Raw genomic sequence first — 18,775 nt, forward strand, 5'->3', positions numbered from 1 at the left:
TCAGACCCAGGAGTTTATTCACTAGACTTCCTAGCAGAGAAAGTAGCCCACTTGAGGGAGGAGAATTTGGCTTATAATTCTTCAATTGCTTTTCATCTTCTGAGTGTCACATTGAGTTAAAGTGTGAGGACATTACTCTCTGTGACAGTTACCTCACAAAGCCAAATGATCCAAGTATCTGAGTCATTAAAACTAAGGTGCAGTAGCAAAATAAAATCAAGATATGAACTTTGGTAATTGCATTCTGAACAAAAACAACAAAAAGTGTCGATATCTGCAGACCATTGTTACAAACCAAGTAGGCTGCTTTAAATGATTCTTAATTGGAATCCTTATGCCTGAATTCCAATGGCAAGAGGCCAAAAGCTTTAGGCTTTAGGATGCATTAAAATTCTAGTAAATGTTACACTATATCATTCAGAATCTCCTGGAAAGGCTCACAAGCACACACCTGCTTTTTAGCCTATATTCTTTCAAGAAAAGATAATAAACTCCAAATCCCATGTCACCCTGTAGACTCAAAAAGAAATCTGTTAAGACTACTTCAGGATCTGGTTGTCCCATCTGGTTGTCTAAATGGTGAATTGGATACAATGAAGTGAAGTGAGGTGCTTAATACCCTTGAGCTTTTAGAAATGTCAGAACTAAGTATGAGCCTCATTTGTGATTTGGATGCTAACCAGTTCCCCAACAACTATGCCTTCCTCATCTCAAAGTAAATAAATAGAGATGTGTTCTAGAAATGAGATGAAAGGGTAATAATAAAAATAAGTGATGACTAAATAATATTATTCTTGTTACAGAAGTAATGACTTAGGATCATAGCATCTAGAACTGAAAGAAAGTTTAAAAATCACTTAAGTATACCCTAATCCTATATAGTAAAAATGTTCTATCATTTTATGTTCCATCAAATGAGAAAACGAAAGGTCTGAGACTTGACTTGTTCAAGATCTTACCACCAGTAACTAGCAGAGCTGGGAGGAGAATGGCAATGACCACATACCACTATTCAAGTTGTTTGGAATTGAGGATATTTATTACAGGGAATTTGTGGGATTTGTACTAAACACCAATAACAAAGGAAAGGAAGGTAATAAAAATTTAAACAATATCTGTAGCCTTATTATTGTTGTTGTTCACCCTGACATCATGGGGTGATGTCTTGACTGGTGCATGAATTGGATTTAAGTGAGGCAGAGTTGTGCAGTCATCAACCTCACTCTTTCTTCAAGTCTTTAGAATCCAGTAGCAAGGCAAAAGTCAGGATGACTAGTGATGGCCGAGGATGCATCAGAGACTCTTGATATCTTTGATGTCTAAGTGCTCCACAACACCTCCTTTAGTCACCTTCAAGGCTCATTGGAAAAAATTGTTCTCATCCACTCATTCTGTTGGGGAAAGTCTTCACATACTTGGGGTAGACATTCCCCCAAGAGTCATACAAGGTTTAAGGAAAGGCCTGAACTCAATTCAGTTTAATATTTATTTAACACCTACTATGCAACATTATGCATATATGTGATGTGTCAGGCATTGTGCTAAGGCTGAAGACAGAGACAAAAACTGGTCATTCCCTAATTTCAAGAAACGTATACTCTACTATAAAAATGTTTTTATTGTTACTGTTGTTGTTGATGATAATGTTGATGAGGATGATGATGATGAGGAGGAGGAGGAGAAGGAGGAGAAGGAGCTGTTTCAGTCAGGTCCAACTTCTCATGATCCCATTTGGGATTTTCTTGGCAAAGATACTGGAATGCTTTGCCATTTTTTCTCCAGATCATTTTACAGATGAGGAGACAGAAAGTAAGGGAAGGAGAGAAGGAGAAAAGGAAGAATGAAGGGAGAAAAGGAAAGAGAGAAAGGTAAGGAAGGAAGGAAGCAAGGAAGGAAGGAAGGAAAGAAGGAAGGAAGCAAGGAAGGAAGGAAAGAGAGAAAGAAGGAAGGAAAGAAGGAAGGAAAGAAGGAAGGAAGGAAGGAAAGAAGGAAGGAAGGAAGGAAGGAAGGAAGGAAGAAGGAAGGAAGGAAGGAAGGAAGGAAGGAAGGAAGGAAGGAAGGAAGGAAGGAAGGAAGGAAGGAAGGAAGGAAGGAAGGAAGGAAGGAAGGAAGGAAGGAAGGAAGGAAAGAGAGAAAGAAGGAAGGAAAGAAGGAAGGAAAGAAGGAAGGAAGGACCAATTCCAGTTTGTGGGCCAGCTTTACTCACAGAGGTTGTTGTTGGTCCTTTATTCTCAAAGAGGACAATAACATCAGGGGAATGGATGATGTGCCATGATATGTGAGTGAATTGGATTTAAGTGAGGCAAACAGGTTAATTGATTTGCCCAGGACCATATAGCTAGTAAGTATCTGATGCCAGATTTGAACTCAGACCTTCTTGATTCCAGGCCTTGTCTTCTATTCACCTATGAATGTTGTTGCTGTTCAGTCTGATTCTCCATGAGGCCATGGACCACAGAACATGTGGCCAAGCTCATGTTTAATGTTTTTATGACAATATTTATGCATTCTATCTTCTGCCTTTCCTTTGTCCTTTTCCTATTCACTGCAGAATGTGATTCTAAATTGGCTTGATGTGTAACATACATGGAACCAGAAATATGTCTGACTCCTTCAGCCAATCCCAAGGCAATTTCTTTATCTATTGGTCAAAGCACGTCAATCCTCCAAATTTGATTAAGGATTTGTTTGTACCTCCTCTACATCTGTGACGGGTAGCTTCAATTGAGAAGACTAAAATTTTGCTTAAGTAAATGTGGTATCTCTATTCTACCCTGATCACTATCTTTACACAAAACCTTACTCTAATTTGATCCTAATAACCTCTAGTTTGATAAGGAATTCATTCTGAGCAGAATTTCATAAAATCTCAAAGTCAAACTTGGTTCCACATTTGCCAAATATATGTTAAGTAAGAAGGAACTTTCCACTTTCAATTTTAAATGAATAAGTCAGAGGGGCTAGCCCCTTTTCTAGGTTTAATTTAGTTTTAATTCTTCATAAAGCTTACCCTAAAGAATATTAATACCTCTGCCAGAACAAATCATTTCATGCACAGTCAAAACTTTTCATCTGACCTGAGAGATAATTTCTCTAAACAATATCAGCATAGTCAATAGGAGTCATAATTAATTCATACATTGAGATTATAATTAGCATTCAAATAAAGGAACTGTCTGCTGCATTGCTTTATATTAAAAAAAATCTCCATTATTATGTTAGATACAAATCAAGAATGCAGAAAAATTTTCCTTATTAAAATCAGGCTTGTAATCATGCCTCTGTCTAGCACCTCTGCAGTAGAATATATTTAAAGCCAATAGATCAAATAAAAAGAGTAGTTTAGCTATTAGGGCAAACTTGTCCTTCAATATTAAATGTTGAGGAGCAGCTCATCCTCTCTGTCTTCATGTCTTTCTAAGTAGTCAAGTTCAAATTACATCTTCAACTGATTTATACGTAGGAAATCCAAGAAGCTGAAAGACTGTGGCAAAGACACATTTATTCCCATCACCTAAAATGTCATCAAGAGAGCCAGAATTTTTTTCTCCAGTGATAATAGTGTTTGTTTCAGAAAGGTAGTAATATTTTAAGGCCTGGTGATCACACCATTCCCTGTGAAATATTTCAGCAATAAGCATTTTCAGGGAAGGAGAGACTAGCTGGGAGACAATGAATGGCAAATAACAGACATGGGAACTAGGAGGGAAGAGCTTATTGATTCACCTACCACTTATTTTCAGGTTTACTCCTCCTGGACAATAACAGAAAAGCAATCAGAGCTGTATTCTAAAAAAGAAGGAGAAAAGATGATAAACATTGTGGTAAACTTGCTGCAACCTGGGTCAAGGTACATTATGTCATCATTTGTTCTCTATTCAGAAACTCTGGAATTATTTCCTATATTTGAATATTTCTTTCAACTTTTCAAAACCTTTCTACATACATTCCCTTCTATGAGTCAAAGAGAGAAGTATCTAAAATTGCTATAAGTGCTATAGAAATAGAAGCTATAATAAGATTGTCATGGCAATCCCAGGGAGATAAGTATACAGGATATTATCCCATTTGATAGAGAAGGGGAACTGAGTCATTGAAGAGGTTAAATGATTTGTCCAAGATACTTCCTGAGCTGAGACTAGAATTCAGTTCTTCTGACATCCAGGCCTAAGATCTTCCCTTTTAATGCAGCATTTGTATTTATTCATTTTCAAACTAGTTTCATGAAACATGTAAACATCTCCTTCTGTCCCCAACTGGGCAAATGTGTGGAATGTAGCACTTAGAAACTGTAAATGAGCTCTTCCTACCCAGTAAAAGAAATGGAAGAGAAGGAATTAACACCACAAATTTGTATTGCTCCCAAATTACAGAGCTGAGGAACTATTTTTACAAGTCTGGTCACAACCCATATTAATCATACCAGTGAAAGCAATGGCAGTCTTACACCTCCAATTTGGGGTGCTGCAGGACGCTGTCATTCAACAAAAAAGCTAAGAACAATTCAACAGAATGTTCAAGTTCAGGGATCTTACTCGGAAATCAGCAAGGAAGGCAGAATAGAAGAAAACCTTGAGGGTGAAAGGCATGCATCCTGCTATTTGCTGAGATTTTTTAATTTGGGGAAGGTGAATAAGAATAAGACCTAACACGATGACATCTTAAAATTCATAATACCATTTTTAGAGACAAATTTAATTGAAGACAAGTATGGAGAAGTATTTAATAAAACAGAACAAAACCCATAATCCAGGCCCTCATTAAAACCTCCTCTGCACTGTTACAATGACCTTGTAATTGTTCATCCTGCTTCTAGGCTCTCCTCCAAATATGTTACTTCCAATCCTTGTGATACTAAGCCAGTTGTTGCTTAAAAAAGAGTAAACCAAACACACAAAAAAGAGTAAACCAGGGCTCTTGTCAAGATCCATTTCCTGTTTCCTTTTCTCTGTTCAATTCTTTTCCATTCAATTTATGTGAAAATGATGAGCTAGAGCCATAGTATTTCAGCAGAGTGGTTGTCTCTACACATTGTACTTGATAGAGGAATCTCACCTGACATATATTCAATCTAGAAGATACTAATTTTTCACATTCTTTGGCTTTTATTCTTACCTCAGTTTCCCAAAAGTTAAATGATTAATTATAGTAATGTTACTTTGGTTCTAAAATAGGGTTATCTCCCCCCAAAAGAGCAAAATTGGGAGAAATAAAGAGGTATTCAATATACAAGTAGAAATCAGATATAGAACATGTTTATTCTCATATAGAAAAGGGATTGTTAAAACACAAAAGAATGATAGTGATGGTACAGCTAGGTGATACAGTGCATAGAGCACCAGCCCTGAATTCAGGAGGACCCCAGTTCAAATGTGATCTCAGACACTTAACACTTCCCAGCTGTGTGACCCTGGGCAAGTCACTTAATCCCAATTAACTAAAGGGAAAAAAAAAGAATATGACAGTGATTAAGTTATCACAACTAATAAAATAAGTTGGAAAATTAATATTTAAGCATTGTTGGGAAATAAATAATTTTTACAAGGCTTACTAATTGGCTATCTTGTTCTTCATCTTTACTGACTACACTCTATTGAAACACCAAGTAGATTCTCTTTCCTGAAGTTTTTCTCTAGTGACAATTCTTCCCTTGGTACTAATCTACTCCTCCTGTTATTGTTGTTATATATAGTTGCCCCAGGTGATAATTTTTTCCTTCCATAAGTACTTTCAAGATTTACCTACTCAAAAGGTTGTTGCTGGAAGAAGGTAGCACTCAAGAAAAAGCCAAAGGGCAATTCCAGACATTTGATACAAGCACCAGCTAGTTGAGTCCATACACCATGTGGGGAATCCCTATTGCCATTTCATTAAGGGAGAGAAGAAGCATTCTTTCTGAACCCTTATTAAAATGTTATCTTGTCACTCGAGAAGTTGAAGCCAAAAGAGAAACTAGCCAGAACTTGTTTCCTCTTTTAAAACAACTCCTGAATGTTCAGTTCTTTCAATTTAGCAACCACCTTTACAACTGCTAAATTATACACGGCTGGAGGCTACTCTCCTTGAGACTTTTTTTAAAATTACCAAGAATGACACCAGAGATTTCTTAAAAGGGGTTGGAGAAAAGGCAAGCAAAAGACCTCATAAGCATAGAAGATGTATGAATATGTCTGTAGGTAGCAGGAAAAAAAAAACTGTAGGAAGTAGTTAGTAAGAAGGGAATGAATATGAAGGAGAGAGAATGGTCAATGAAAAAAGCTCCCAAAGAAAATGAGAAGGGATGAGAGGCTGAATAAAGGAATTAGCCTTGATAAGACAAAAGAACACTTCATTATCTGAGACTGTAGCAAAGGAATAGAAAATGGATAAAGTTATAGAGTGGATTTGGAGTAAGGGAATAAAGAGAATCTCTTTATGTGGCCTAAATTTTCACTATAAGGTAAAAATCAGGTCATTTGCCAAAAGAAGGGGATGTTGGTGGTGTTGAGTGCTTTCAGGAAAGTGGGAAAGATTTAAAATAGAAGCTATAGGAAACAGAGCAAAACATGAAAACTTATTTTACTTTTTTAAACTTTTCCTAGAAACCAGCACAAGTCTCTAAACATAATAGAAATTTAAGGAATATTGTGAGATATGAATCGTCTGAAAGACATAATTTCTGGGTAATTAATAATAATTTTATTAATTGTGACTAGCAAATAATTAATAAAAGGATGATCATTTGACTTTCTCTTATAAACCAGAATGAATCATGGAAGGCAGTCAACATGTATATGCCCTTGGAAGAGTGAGTATAACTGATATCAGTGGTCCTCAAACTTTTTAAATAGGGGGCCAGTTCACTGTCCCTCAGACTGTTGAAGGGCCTGACTATAGTAAAAACAAAAACTCACACTCTGTCTCCGCCCCTCAGCCCATTTGCCATAATCAGGTGGGCCGTATAAAGGTCCTCATCAGGCTGCATGTGGTCCCCGGGTTGTAGTTTGAGAACTCCTGTGATAGATGGACATCAACTCTGATAGTTAAAAATGAAAGAATGAATATTATAATAAGAGGTGAGGTTATTTCATCTAATACCACTGTCCTTTAGAGACTGGTTTTTGAATCAAACAATAGAAAGGAAAAAAAAACAAACAAACCTGGATTTCCCTCCTTATTAATTATTAATAGATTATATTATTTATTATTATTATATTAATATCATATTATATTAATAGATTAATAATTAATAATCATTGCTCTCAATATTAATTGAGTTATTGGAATTGGATTTGTTGAGCTTCTGTACCAAAGTAATAAGGCCCTTTAAGAGTCACAAAAGAATATAATATAAAAGAAGCTAATAAACAGAATTTCAAGTATTGTGACAAACTTATGGAGAAAATACTTTTGGTTGGTGACAGTTGGAGGTAGTTCTAACAACAGCACTCTCTTAGTTCAGGTACAATTTTGGGAAGTAGAAGATATGAGAAGTCATTGAAGAATTAACAAAAGGAGATTTACTTTGCCCTAATACAATAAGGAAATTTTATATGAATGCAGTAGTACCCAGCTTCTCTGTATGTGATTCTCCTGCCTCCACAATGAAAAGTATCTGTGATGAAGTGGAAGAATTGAGATCCTCTAACAGCAATGGGATCCCCTTGGCCAGTGGCAAGCTTTGCAAAAGAATTCACAAATCCCAGTGAATATAAGCACAAGTTTTGTGGCAAAGAATGGGATTTATTTACACTTAGAAGACAGCTTACTAAGAAGACAGTTTTCTTAGTGGGCCTTCCTGATTAGGATTTTGGCAAAGATGGGTTAAGAAAACAATATGCTAAGACAGCTTTCTTAGCAGACAAAATCCTGTTAGATGTCTGCAAAGACTTGGGGTTCAGAATCACCTTTTATTTAGCCTTCTCAGGCTTTATTGGGGTTTACCCAGGCCCCTGAGCTGGGAGCAGTTTAAGGGACTAATCTCCAATTCAATAGAGGGTGGTGATTATGTCCTTGGCCCAGATCTCTAATTGAATGAGACCACTTAAGTTGGAAAGAATGTTGTCTGGGAAAGGTGTGCCCCTCCCAGGGAAAAGCTTGAGACCCTGAATCACCCTTCTCCCACAGATTAAAGAGGGCACAGTTTCAGGCCCTCCCAAAGGTTAAAGGAGACACAATTTATATCATCTGGTCATGCAAACAAGATAGGGTAAAGAACATGGTAGGTAACACATATCATCTACAGTCTGAAGTCTGACAAATTGGATTCTGGTGACTAGGACTTTTAAATGCCATTATATGACCAAGAAGCTGCATCAGAAAAGTTGAAGTCAATCAAATTTCAAGCACATTTTCCCCTTTTTTAGAAGAGGTAGCATGGTACTGTAGATAGAGAGAGGCATGAAGACATGGGTTAAAATCCAGCTTCAGATACTTAAACTGTGTGACTCTGGCCAAGTCATTTAACCTAGAGTGTTCTCTCCTCATCTCTGCCCCCTTGCTTCCCTAATTTGTATTAATCCTAAGTCAAATCTGACATTCTACAAAAAATTCTTTCCTGATTTCCCTTTAATTCTAGCATTTTCCCTCTCTTGATTATTTCTAATATATCCTGGATATAACTTTTTTGCACATGATTTGACTATTTTCTCCCCCCATTAAGCTGTGAATTCTTTGAGAATGAGGGCTGTTTTTTTGTACTTCTTTTCCTGACTGATGGGATTCTGACTGTTGCCCTAAGCTAACTCCAGCTCAAACCTGCCCCTAACACAGAGCCCCACAGAAATAATTAATCATGGAACTCACTAGAACAGTAAGCAGGCCAGCATGTTCTGTAACCACATCACCAGGTTACCATGTGATAATCACCACAAAACATAATCTAGAAATAAGAAAGTAGCACCAACAGGATACAGAAAAGGAAATTGGACCCCAAATTTCAATAAATCTTTCTCACAACATGGCACCTGGGCAGTTCCCCTTCTTTGCTATCTTTGGGTGATCCTATACTAGTTATATATCATTAACATTCAGTAATACCCCTTTGAATGTATGCATTCTAAGTAAGCCCTTGTGCAGTTCCTCCAAGGTTTGGGATCTCCCCATGTTAGCAAATTCCTATATCTTCAAACTTTACATATCTTATGATGTAATCAGCACCATTTACTCTATAAAAATCCTTGTCTTGCTTTGCTGGGCTTCTGACTCCTTCATGAAACTTGTCCCATGCACTGAGTGGGTAAATACCATTTAAAACACTTTTGGTTGAATTGGAGACTATATGAACCAGAATTCTTTCCGAGATGACACCATGAGACATTCCTGATACCTCAACATTACCAGAGTTTCTGGCATATAATCAGGGTTTAGTAAATGTTTACAGACTTAATTCAACTCTTTAATGGGGATTAATAATCGCATCCAAGACACAAGGTTATTGAGAAGATAATGAGATAATATTTGTAAAGTGCTTTCCAAACAAAATGCCATGTAAATGCTAGCTTTTATTATCACTTTAGAGATAGCTGATCCTCAAAGATTAGGGAAGAAGGAGGGGCCTGAATTTGTCCCATGTGAGGGGCTGGAAGGGAGCCAACACATTGAGGGGAAGCTTTCTCTTTTAGGTAAAGCTTGCTCATATTATAGTTAGGGAAAAAGGAAATGTGCTCAAATATTATTGAAACGAATTTAATTTTTTCAGTCCATTCATTTTTTAAAACAAAAAAAAAATTAAGCTCTATGCTGTAAGGTCACTGGTTTTGTTACTTTTGTCATTGTCCACATTGTTGTTGAGTAAGCTGACTCACATAGACCAAAGGCCATGCAATTTTGTAAATTGGATTAACAGCCAATTCCCCAGACATATTAAAGTGTCAAAATGGTTATTCATTTAAATATACATTTTGAAATCTAAACAAAGCAAGAAAGGAAGGAAACAAGCCTCTAAGTGCTTACCATGTACCAAGCACTGTTGTTCTAAGAATACCAAAAAAAATGTATTTTCCTTATTTGGCTGTAAGGTGGGAAGTGGTGTGGGGACATCACTATATGTATAAAGTGTTTAGCAAAAGTTATATCTAAGAACCTCTTTGGTTTCAGTTTCCATATGTATAAAATAAAGAAATTAGATCCCAGGATCTTTAGATCTCCTTCACTTCTAAATCCTATGGTCCTTTATGTATAGGTAACTAAATTAACTAATTAATTGACTGTTGTTGTTTGTCCTTCATTTTCAAAGAGGACCATGACATCAGAAAAGTCATGCCATAAAATGCAAGTGAATTGTATGTAAGTGAGGAAGAGTTGTGCAAGGTCTTCTCACTTTCCCCTCCACTCATCTGAGTCCAGGGGCTAAAGATCAAGATGGATTAATAAAGTAATAATAATAGCTGGCATCAATATATCACTTTAAAGTTTAAAGGATCTCATTAGTAATTCAAATTTTACAAAAGTCCTGTGGAGTATGCTTTATTACTTTTGTTCCCATTATATAGATGAGGAAACTAAAATTGAGAGAAAATAAATAAGATAAGGTATTAGAATGTCAGCTCTTCAAATAGTGCTATTGACTTTTTTTATGGTTTGCTTTTGTTTTTTTGTTTTTCTCTCCAATGTCTGCTAATACATTAGTTTACTTCCTCAGTGTTTGCTAAAATGAAATGAACTGCCTTTTTGCATTCTGAATGCTGTCTTAACTTTAGCCATCTTTTCTGTCAATTCCTCTGAACCTGAATCTACCATCAAGAACCTCATTCATCCAATTTACTTTTTCTTTCTCAAAAAATTCCCTTCATCCTGGCTGATTTCAAATGTTTCACCAGTTAACTTTCACATTTCTTCATCAATAGGATAAGTATTATGCCAACACCTCTCAGGAAACTTAAGAAGCATTTCTTGAAAAACCATTAAATATAATGCACATTTGGAGTTACTCTAGGACAGAGCTTTTTAAAAAAATTTTTCCACTGATCCATTTTTACCTGAGAAATTTTGACACAACTCCAGGTATATAAAACAGGTATACAAATAAAACATTTATTATAGTAAATAATAAAGAAATTTATTTTAAAATAATTATTTGATATGCTTATGAATTTATTATTAAAGATGAAAGCAAACTTGCGTACTACTGGATGGGTGTATTTATTTTTACATAAAAATTAAATCTTGTTGGAATATATGATATGTTTTACTGTTGCCAAATATTTCATGACCCCCCATTCAGTTATGTAACCCCAATATGGGGTCATAGCCCTTAGTATAAGAAGTTTTGCTCTCATGAACATAATATACATATATGTATATGCATACATATAAACATGCACATATATGCATATTTTGTATACATATATGTACATATCCACACACTATGTACTTGTATGCATATGTGCACATATCTATATACTGTGATTATATACATATATAGGCACATATATACATTCACACATGTGTGTGCATATATATTTATATATACATTTATAGTGATGTCTATATAGATATATGCTGATATTTAAGCCCTGATAAAAGTGTAAGTGTAGTAATCAGGAGAGCCCCCAATCAATATGAGGCTCCCAATCATACTTTTATCCTAGATATTTCATTCTTATATACCCCACAAATTCAATTTAATGTCAAATTTTATTATTTTTGCTTTTAAAACATCTATTCCAGAAGTCACCTTCTCCCCACCAATGTAACCAACGTCCTAGTACAAGTTCAAATGTTCTCTCACGTAGACTATTACAGATCTCCTTGATTCAGGTCTCTCCCCAAAAGAATCCATTTTCCACTCAACTTTCAAAGTGATTTTCCTGAAGTAAGACCATGTTATCCTTCTATAGCTATTATTAAAAAAATTTAAATAAAAATATATTTTTAAAAATGTAACATTTAAAAGAATAGTACTCCATTTCCATCTCAATATCATTGTATTAGATGCCTCCTATACCTAGGATGCTCTGACCCTTCATTTTCACCACTTTTCTTCCCTGTCTTCCTTTAAAACTCAGTTCAAATGTCATTATCTGCAGGAAGCCTTTATTTTCTTGACTTTGGACAACTTTTAGTGTTACTTCCTTGGAGAATACTTTCCATCTACTCTGCATGTATCTTTTATGTTCATAATTATTTATATGTTGCTCCCTCCTGAGTTTGTGAACTCCTTAAAGTATTTTTGCTTTTGTATCTGCATATCTTATCATGGTGTCTGGCAAATAGTAGAAGCTTAATAAATGCTTGTGAGCTAATTTAGTCAAAAGCCCCACAATCCAGTGACCTAAGTATTCTCAATTTGCTTCCTTGTTAATATGTTCACTATTAAGAAAATATATATTCAGAATAAATACAAAGGAATTGAGGAACACCTTAAGAACTAGGGGATTTAGGAAAGGCCTCTTGAAAGAAGTGGCATTTGAGGTAAACCCAGAAGGAAACATTTGGTATCATAATCCAGGTGCTTTGACTGCAAAGCCAGCATTCCTTCAACAATATCACTCTCTTAACCACAGTGCAACAACTATCAAAATACCTGTAATTGCACATTGCCACATACTTACTTCATTAAGAATAGCACTAATACTGAGTAAGGAATAAATAAATTTTGGTAACTTTCCAGGATAATTGATTTTATCAGGAATATTATAGAATATAAATCAGTAAGAATAGAGGTTACAAAGAGCATTCATTATTGATTCATTCCTTTACTTGCAAGCAAAATCACCACTATTGATTATATTAGTAAGTCAAAACAATCTTTTAGGAAAGATCATAATTCTGACTCTAAAACACAGGCTTTAGTATTTTCACCTTTTTATTGCTGTTGTTTGTTTGCTTGTTTTTTTCTTTCATTTTTTTTCCTTTTTTGATCTGATTTTTCTTGTGCAGCATGATAAACGTAGATATATATTTAGAAGAATTACACATTTATAATCTATATTGGAATGCTTGCTATATAGGGGAGGGAGAAAAATATAGAACATAGGATTTTGCAAGGGTGAATATTGAGCACTATCTTTGCATGTATTTTGAAAAATAAAAAGCTATCTTAAAAAAGAATTAAGAATAAGCAAGACCCCAGACCATGGAAGTTTATTGTAACAATAGCCTATACAGAATATATTGGTTATTTGTAGTCTTACCATATGGCTAGTATGAGGTCTTCTATAAGGAAAAACAATAAATTAAGCCTGAAGATGCCAGTTAAATCCCTTAGGGGTGCTGTTGCTTTGTATTTTGGAGAGCCTGACCATAGGAGATTTGAATATTACTTATTTGAATAGCATTTATTGAAAGATATTATTATAGCTGAGAGAGGCTTCAGGAGGGCTGGAGATAGTGTGTGCTGGGAAGAGGGATTTTTAAATTTGCGTCTCAAAGTTAACCTCTAGTGGTTATGTCTGAGTATCTGCCTGTAGTGTCAGACCATCTTGGGGTACCAGGAATGCAAAGGAGGATTTGAAAGTATCTTTTTTATATGAGAAATGTCCTATCTCTTATGTGTATCAATGATGTTTTATGAGTTTTTATTGTACCCCAAAATAGATTCTCAAGTAATGATTGATATGGAAAAAAAGATATTATCCTTTAGCTTCAATCCCAAATCTATAAACAAGAGATATCTGAGTGTTATTATGGGTTGAGGGTACCAAGGAGAGAAATCAGGAGAGAGTATGATTTAAGCATAAAGCCATTATAATATTAGTCCCATTTTCCAAAAGATACAAGTTTTCTTTCATGGCCTTCACTGTATACTCTGAGATTTTTTTTTTCTCAGAGCTACATTGCCTCATCCCTTACACTTGTGGACCATAAATTCAAACATGATAAAACAAAGAACAAAGCTGGCAGCAAGTCTGTTCATGATCTGAATTCCCATTTGACGCAATCATCCTGAACCAGTCTCCCGACTCTGCAAAATCCTATAAATGTCAAAAAGATGTTAAAATTCACCCAGAGTTTTTTGTTTAGTGATGCCTTTTACATCTACATGATGAACTAGAAGGAAATAACAAATGTATAGGCATATATACATTCTCTGGCAAGTGAATTTGCCCACATTTTATTTTTTTAATTTTTAAAATTAATTTTATAATTATAATTTTTGACAGTACATATGCATGGGTAATTTTTTACAACATTATCCCTTGTACTCACTTCTGTTCTGAATTTTCCTCTCCTTCCCTCCACCCCCTCCCCTAGATGTCAGGCAGTCCCATGCATATTAAATGTGTTATAATATATCCTAGATACAATATATGTGTGCAGAACCAAATTTCTAATATATGTGTGCAGAACCAAATTTCTTGTTGTACAGGAAGAATTGGATTCAGAAGGTAAGGATAACCTGGGAAGAAAGATAAAAATGCAAACAGTTTACACTCATTTCCCAGTGTTCCTTCTCTGGGTGTAGCTGATTCTGTCCATCATTGATCAATTGGATCTGAATTAGATCATCTCTTTGTTGACGATATCCACTTCCATCAGAATACATCCTCATATTGTATTGTTGTTGAAGTGTATAATGATCTCTTGGTTCTGCTCATTTCACTCAGCATCAGTTCATGTAAGTCTCTCCAAGCCTCTCTGTATTCCTCTTGTTGGTCATTTCTTATAGAACAATTATATTCCATAACATTCATATACTATAATTTACCCAACCATTCTCCAATTGATGGGCATCCATTCATTTTCCAGTTTCTAGCCACTACAAAAAGGGCTGCCACAAACATTTTATTTACCCACATTTTAAAAGAAAAAGTTGCAAAGATTTGAAATCATAAGCATATCATTATATTTACTGTGAGACAGATATCAAGGGCTCAATGATCTTAGAAAGGCAGGGAAAGACTTGCATGAAATAATGAAAACCAAAGTAAATCAAATCAAGATTCATTGTATATGGAAATAGCAATATTGTTTTAAGAACCACTTTGACTGACTGAATCATTTTGACTATTATGAATATACAAATAAAGATAAAGGATATATGAAAAAAGATGCTATTTGCAACTAGAGAAATAAATAAATAAAAGTATGTATACAATATGTTTATACATAAATGATTTGTATCTAATAATAATATACATGAATCTCTAGAGTGCAAGGGAAGAAAACAAAAAAAATTAGACAATAACTTTGTTATATATCTGGAAGGAATTGCAAGTTGTATATGATAGATTTGCTGCTTCATGTGCAATAATCTTCTTTATTGTATTGTGTTATAGAAATGCTTGTTTTGTTCCATGAATTCAAAATACTTTTTTTTTAAAAGAACTACATATGACACTTATGAAATGAGCCACAGTAATCATGGTTGAGTTGGTCCTGACATAGCTCAGCATAAGATAATCTATGTTCATTCTCTATCTAACTACAAAGTAAGAGAAGAGGAAGAGGCAAGTTGGAGGCGGGGAAGGAGAGAAACCAAACTGTACATTTATCACTTAATGGTTAGCAATAATTCTTATAATAATAGAAAAGGATGTTTCTGATTCAAAATAAAAGGGAATTGGAACTTCCAGATGATAGAAACAGTAAAATGGCAACATATACATATCCCTCAGACTTAATTAACTCTCAAAATCTCCCCTCTAGAGGAATTATGTGCCAGTTACAGGAAATTTTAGCTGAAGTCATATGACAAAAAAAAAAAAAAAAAAAAAAAAAAAAAAGAACATTAACAAAGTAAAAACCATAGGAATTAACAGCATAGAGTGTCAAAGTGTTAAATCAGCACTGTTCTCTAACCGGCACCTATACTCACGATGCACTTTTTGCTTGTCCAGTCACAAAGCTTTTACTGGAAATTTTTAAACAGTCCTGGTTTCCCTAAATCAACTGAGCCGCACTCTCTGCTTCCTTATATATATATATATATATATATATATATATATATATCTTCACACTCTTTAGTGTAAAGAAGCTTATCTATCTAGTGATATTCAGACTTATTTTATTGTCATCAATACAGATGAAGTCACAAAAGATAAGGTTTACATAAACCATGTCCTGAATCTTGACCTTAATTTTAAGGTCAATTAAGGGAATTTTAAATAATACTAAGAGATTCCCATGGTATACTCAGCTTATTTAGTGCTTCACATTAAAGCAGGAGATGGATAACCTGCTCCATCACCATTCCTTTGTAATTTTGTGACTTACTTCATTGAACAGCTTTCAAAATAGTTTTTCTTGACAATATTGTTATAGTGTATAAATTGTTCTCTGGATTCCACTTATTTTTTCTTTTCATTTTAATTTTTTTTTTGTTTTTGTATTTTGCTATCTTGAGTTCATGGTTGCTACTTCTTCATTTTTGAGCTAATCTGAAATCAATTTTAATTCAGCCATTTATTTTAATTGTGTAAATCTACCAAAAAAAAAAGCATATTTTTGGATTATGCATCCTAAACAATTCTGCTATCCTCTGATGTTTTATGCATGCATTCATCAAATTCATGTTCATGATAATATATCTTACTGTGCCTTTCCACTCTTAACCACCAGCTTAGTACCCATCCTATTCTTTACAATAAAGAAAGTGAAAAAGTTTAAACTAGTGATATATAGGACTTCTGGAAGCAGAGCCAAGATGGTGGAGAGGACACATATTTCTCTCTGACCTTCTCCTACAAATCTCAGACCAATTAGCAAATCCAGGCCTCTGATATTATTGTTCTGTAAGAAATGACCAACAGGAGAAATACAGAGAGGCTTGGAGAGACTTACATCAACTGATGCTAAGTGAAACGAGCAGAACCAGAAGATCACTATACACTTCAACAATGATACTGTACGAGGATGTATTCTGATGGAAGTAGATATCTTCAACATAGAGAAGAGCTAATCCAATTCCAATTGATTAATGATGGACAGAATCAGCTACATCCAGAAAAGGAACACTGGGAAATGAGTGTAAACTGTTATTTTTACCTTCTGAATCCAATTCTTCCTGTGCAACAAGAAATTCGGTTCTACACACATATATTGTATCTAGAATATATTGTAATATATTTAACATGTATTAGACTGCCTGCCATCTGGGGGTTGGGGGAGGAAGGGAAAAAATCTGAACAGAAGTAAGTGCAAGGAATAATGTTGTAAAAAATTACCCATGCATATGTACTGTCAAAAAAAAGTTATAATTATAAAATAAAATTAAAATTAAATTAAAAAATAATAATTTTTCTTCAAAAAAAAAAAATCCAGGCCTCTGAATTAGCTCTGGACCAGAAGAAGCCACATATATTAAGACTGCAGCAAATTACCAGCAGAAGATAATCTCGAAAATTACCAGAAAAGGTCTGTTTCAATCAGAACTGAGAGGGAGGCAGCCAAGCATAAGCAGCTGAGCACAGATGTCAGCGCAGACAGCACAGAGTCCCTGTACAGACCACAGACAGTGGGGGAACTCTGGGTGAGTTCTGAAGGAACTGACAATGTCTGATTGGCTCCCCATCTCCCCTAAGGGCTCTCGGGCTTCTTGAGAAGTCATCAGGTGATGACAACCTATGTTGTGATTGAAGCAGAGTGATACCACGTGGCAAAGAGCATACTCAATATATAGTTAGCACATGTTCAGTGTTGCTTTGGTTATATAAGGGTATCAGTATATAGAAGGGGGAGAGAATTTAAAATAAATGGACTCCATATCATGACCATCCTTGTGGATCTCTTGCCTTAATTACTCTTCCACTAAGATGATATATTTTGCCACCCCAATTTGGGAGCTCTAGAAAGCACACAACAAGTCCCTGGGCAATGTGGACTTTGTGGGGTGATAAAGACTCCACATGGCAGAGAACTTATGAGGAGGACTCTACCACAGTGTAGACTACTCTGCCTTGGCTGCTAGCCAGTAAATCATCAGAGAAGTTATAAAAGATCCAACACAACTCAAAAGGTAAATAGTGAGCCTGGAAACGCCAGAACTTCACAGGACCTGGCCATGCCCATAGAGCACCTGGAGTGAATCAGCACTGACTCAGGGCAGCCGTGGCCATTTATAGAAGAATCTGCTGCTTGAAGAGGAAGCTTGAAAAACCTCCCCTGCCCTAAAAGCAGAACTTAAGTTAAAAAAAATGAGTGAAAAAGCAAAGAGAACTCTGGCAATAGATAGTTTTTTAAGGTGAAAGAGAAGAACAGATTTCAAACCTTGAGGAGATTAAAAGCAGATCATCTCTGGATGAAGCTCCAAAAGGTGAAATTAACTGGTCCCCATCATACAAGGCTCTCTTAGAAGAAATTTTAAAAGGATCTTAAAAGAGAGAGGTAGAAGAAAAATAGGTAAAGGAAATGAGAAATTTGCAAGAAGGAAAAAAGGCAATAACTCATTAAAGATTGATTTGATGATGGAAAAAGAAGAAAACTCACAGCAAAAGAGAATTTGTGAAAAAGAAAATAACTCCTTAAAAACAGAATTTGTGAAGTGGAAAAAAATCCCATAGAACAAAACAACTCATTTAAAAATCCAATTAAACAAATACAAAAAGAAGTTAAAACAGTAAATGAAGAAAATATTTCACTAAAATTCAGAACTGAACAAATGGAAATGAATGACTCAATGAGACAACAAGAATCAGTCAAGCAAAACTAAAAAATAAAATTAAAAATAGAAAAAATATAAAATACCTAATTGGGAAAACAACTGACCTGGAATATAGATCTAGGAGATGCAATCTAAAGATTATTGTACTCCCTGAAAATTATAATGAAAAAAAGAGCCTAGACACTATTTTTCAGGAAATAATCAAAGAGAACTACCTGGATATCATAGAATCAGAAGGTAAAATAAGCATTG

Source organism: Sminthopsis crassicaudata, chromosome 3, assembly GCF_048593235.1.
Source record: "Sminthopsis crassicaudata isolate SCR6 chromosome 3, ASM4859323v1, whole genome shotgun sequence".
Classification (NCBI taxonomy): Eukaryota; Metazoa; Chordata; class Mammalia; order Dasyuromorphia; family Dasyuridae; genus Sminthopsis; species Sminthopsis crassicaudata.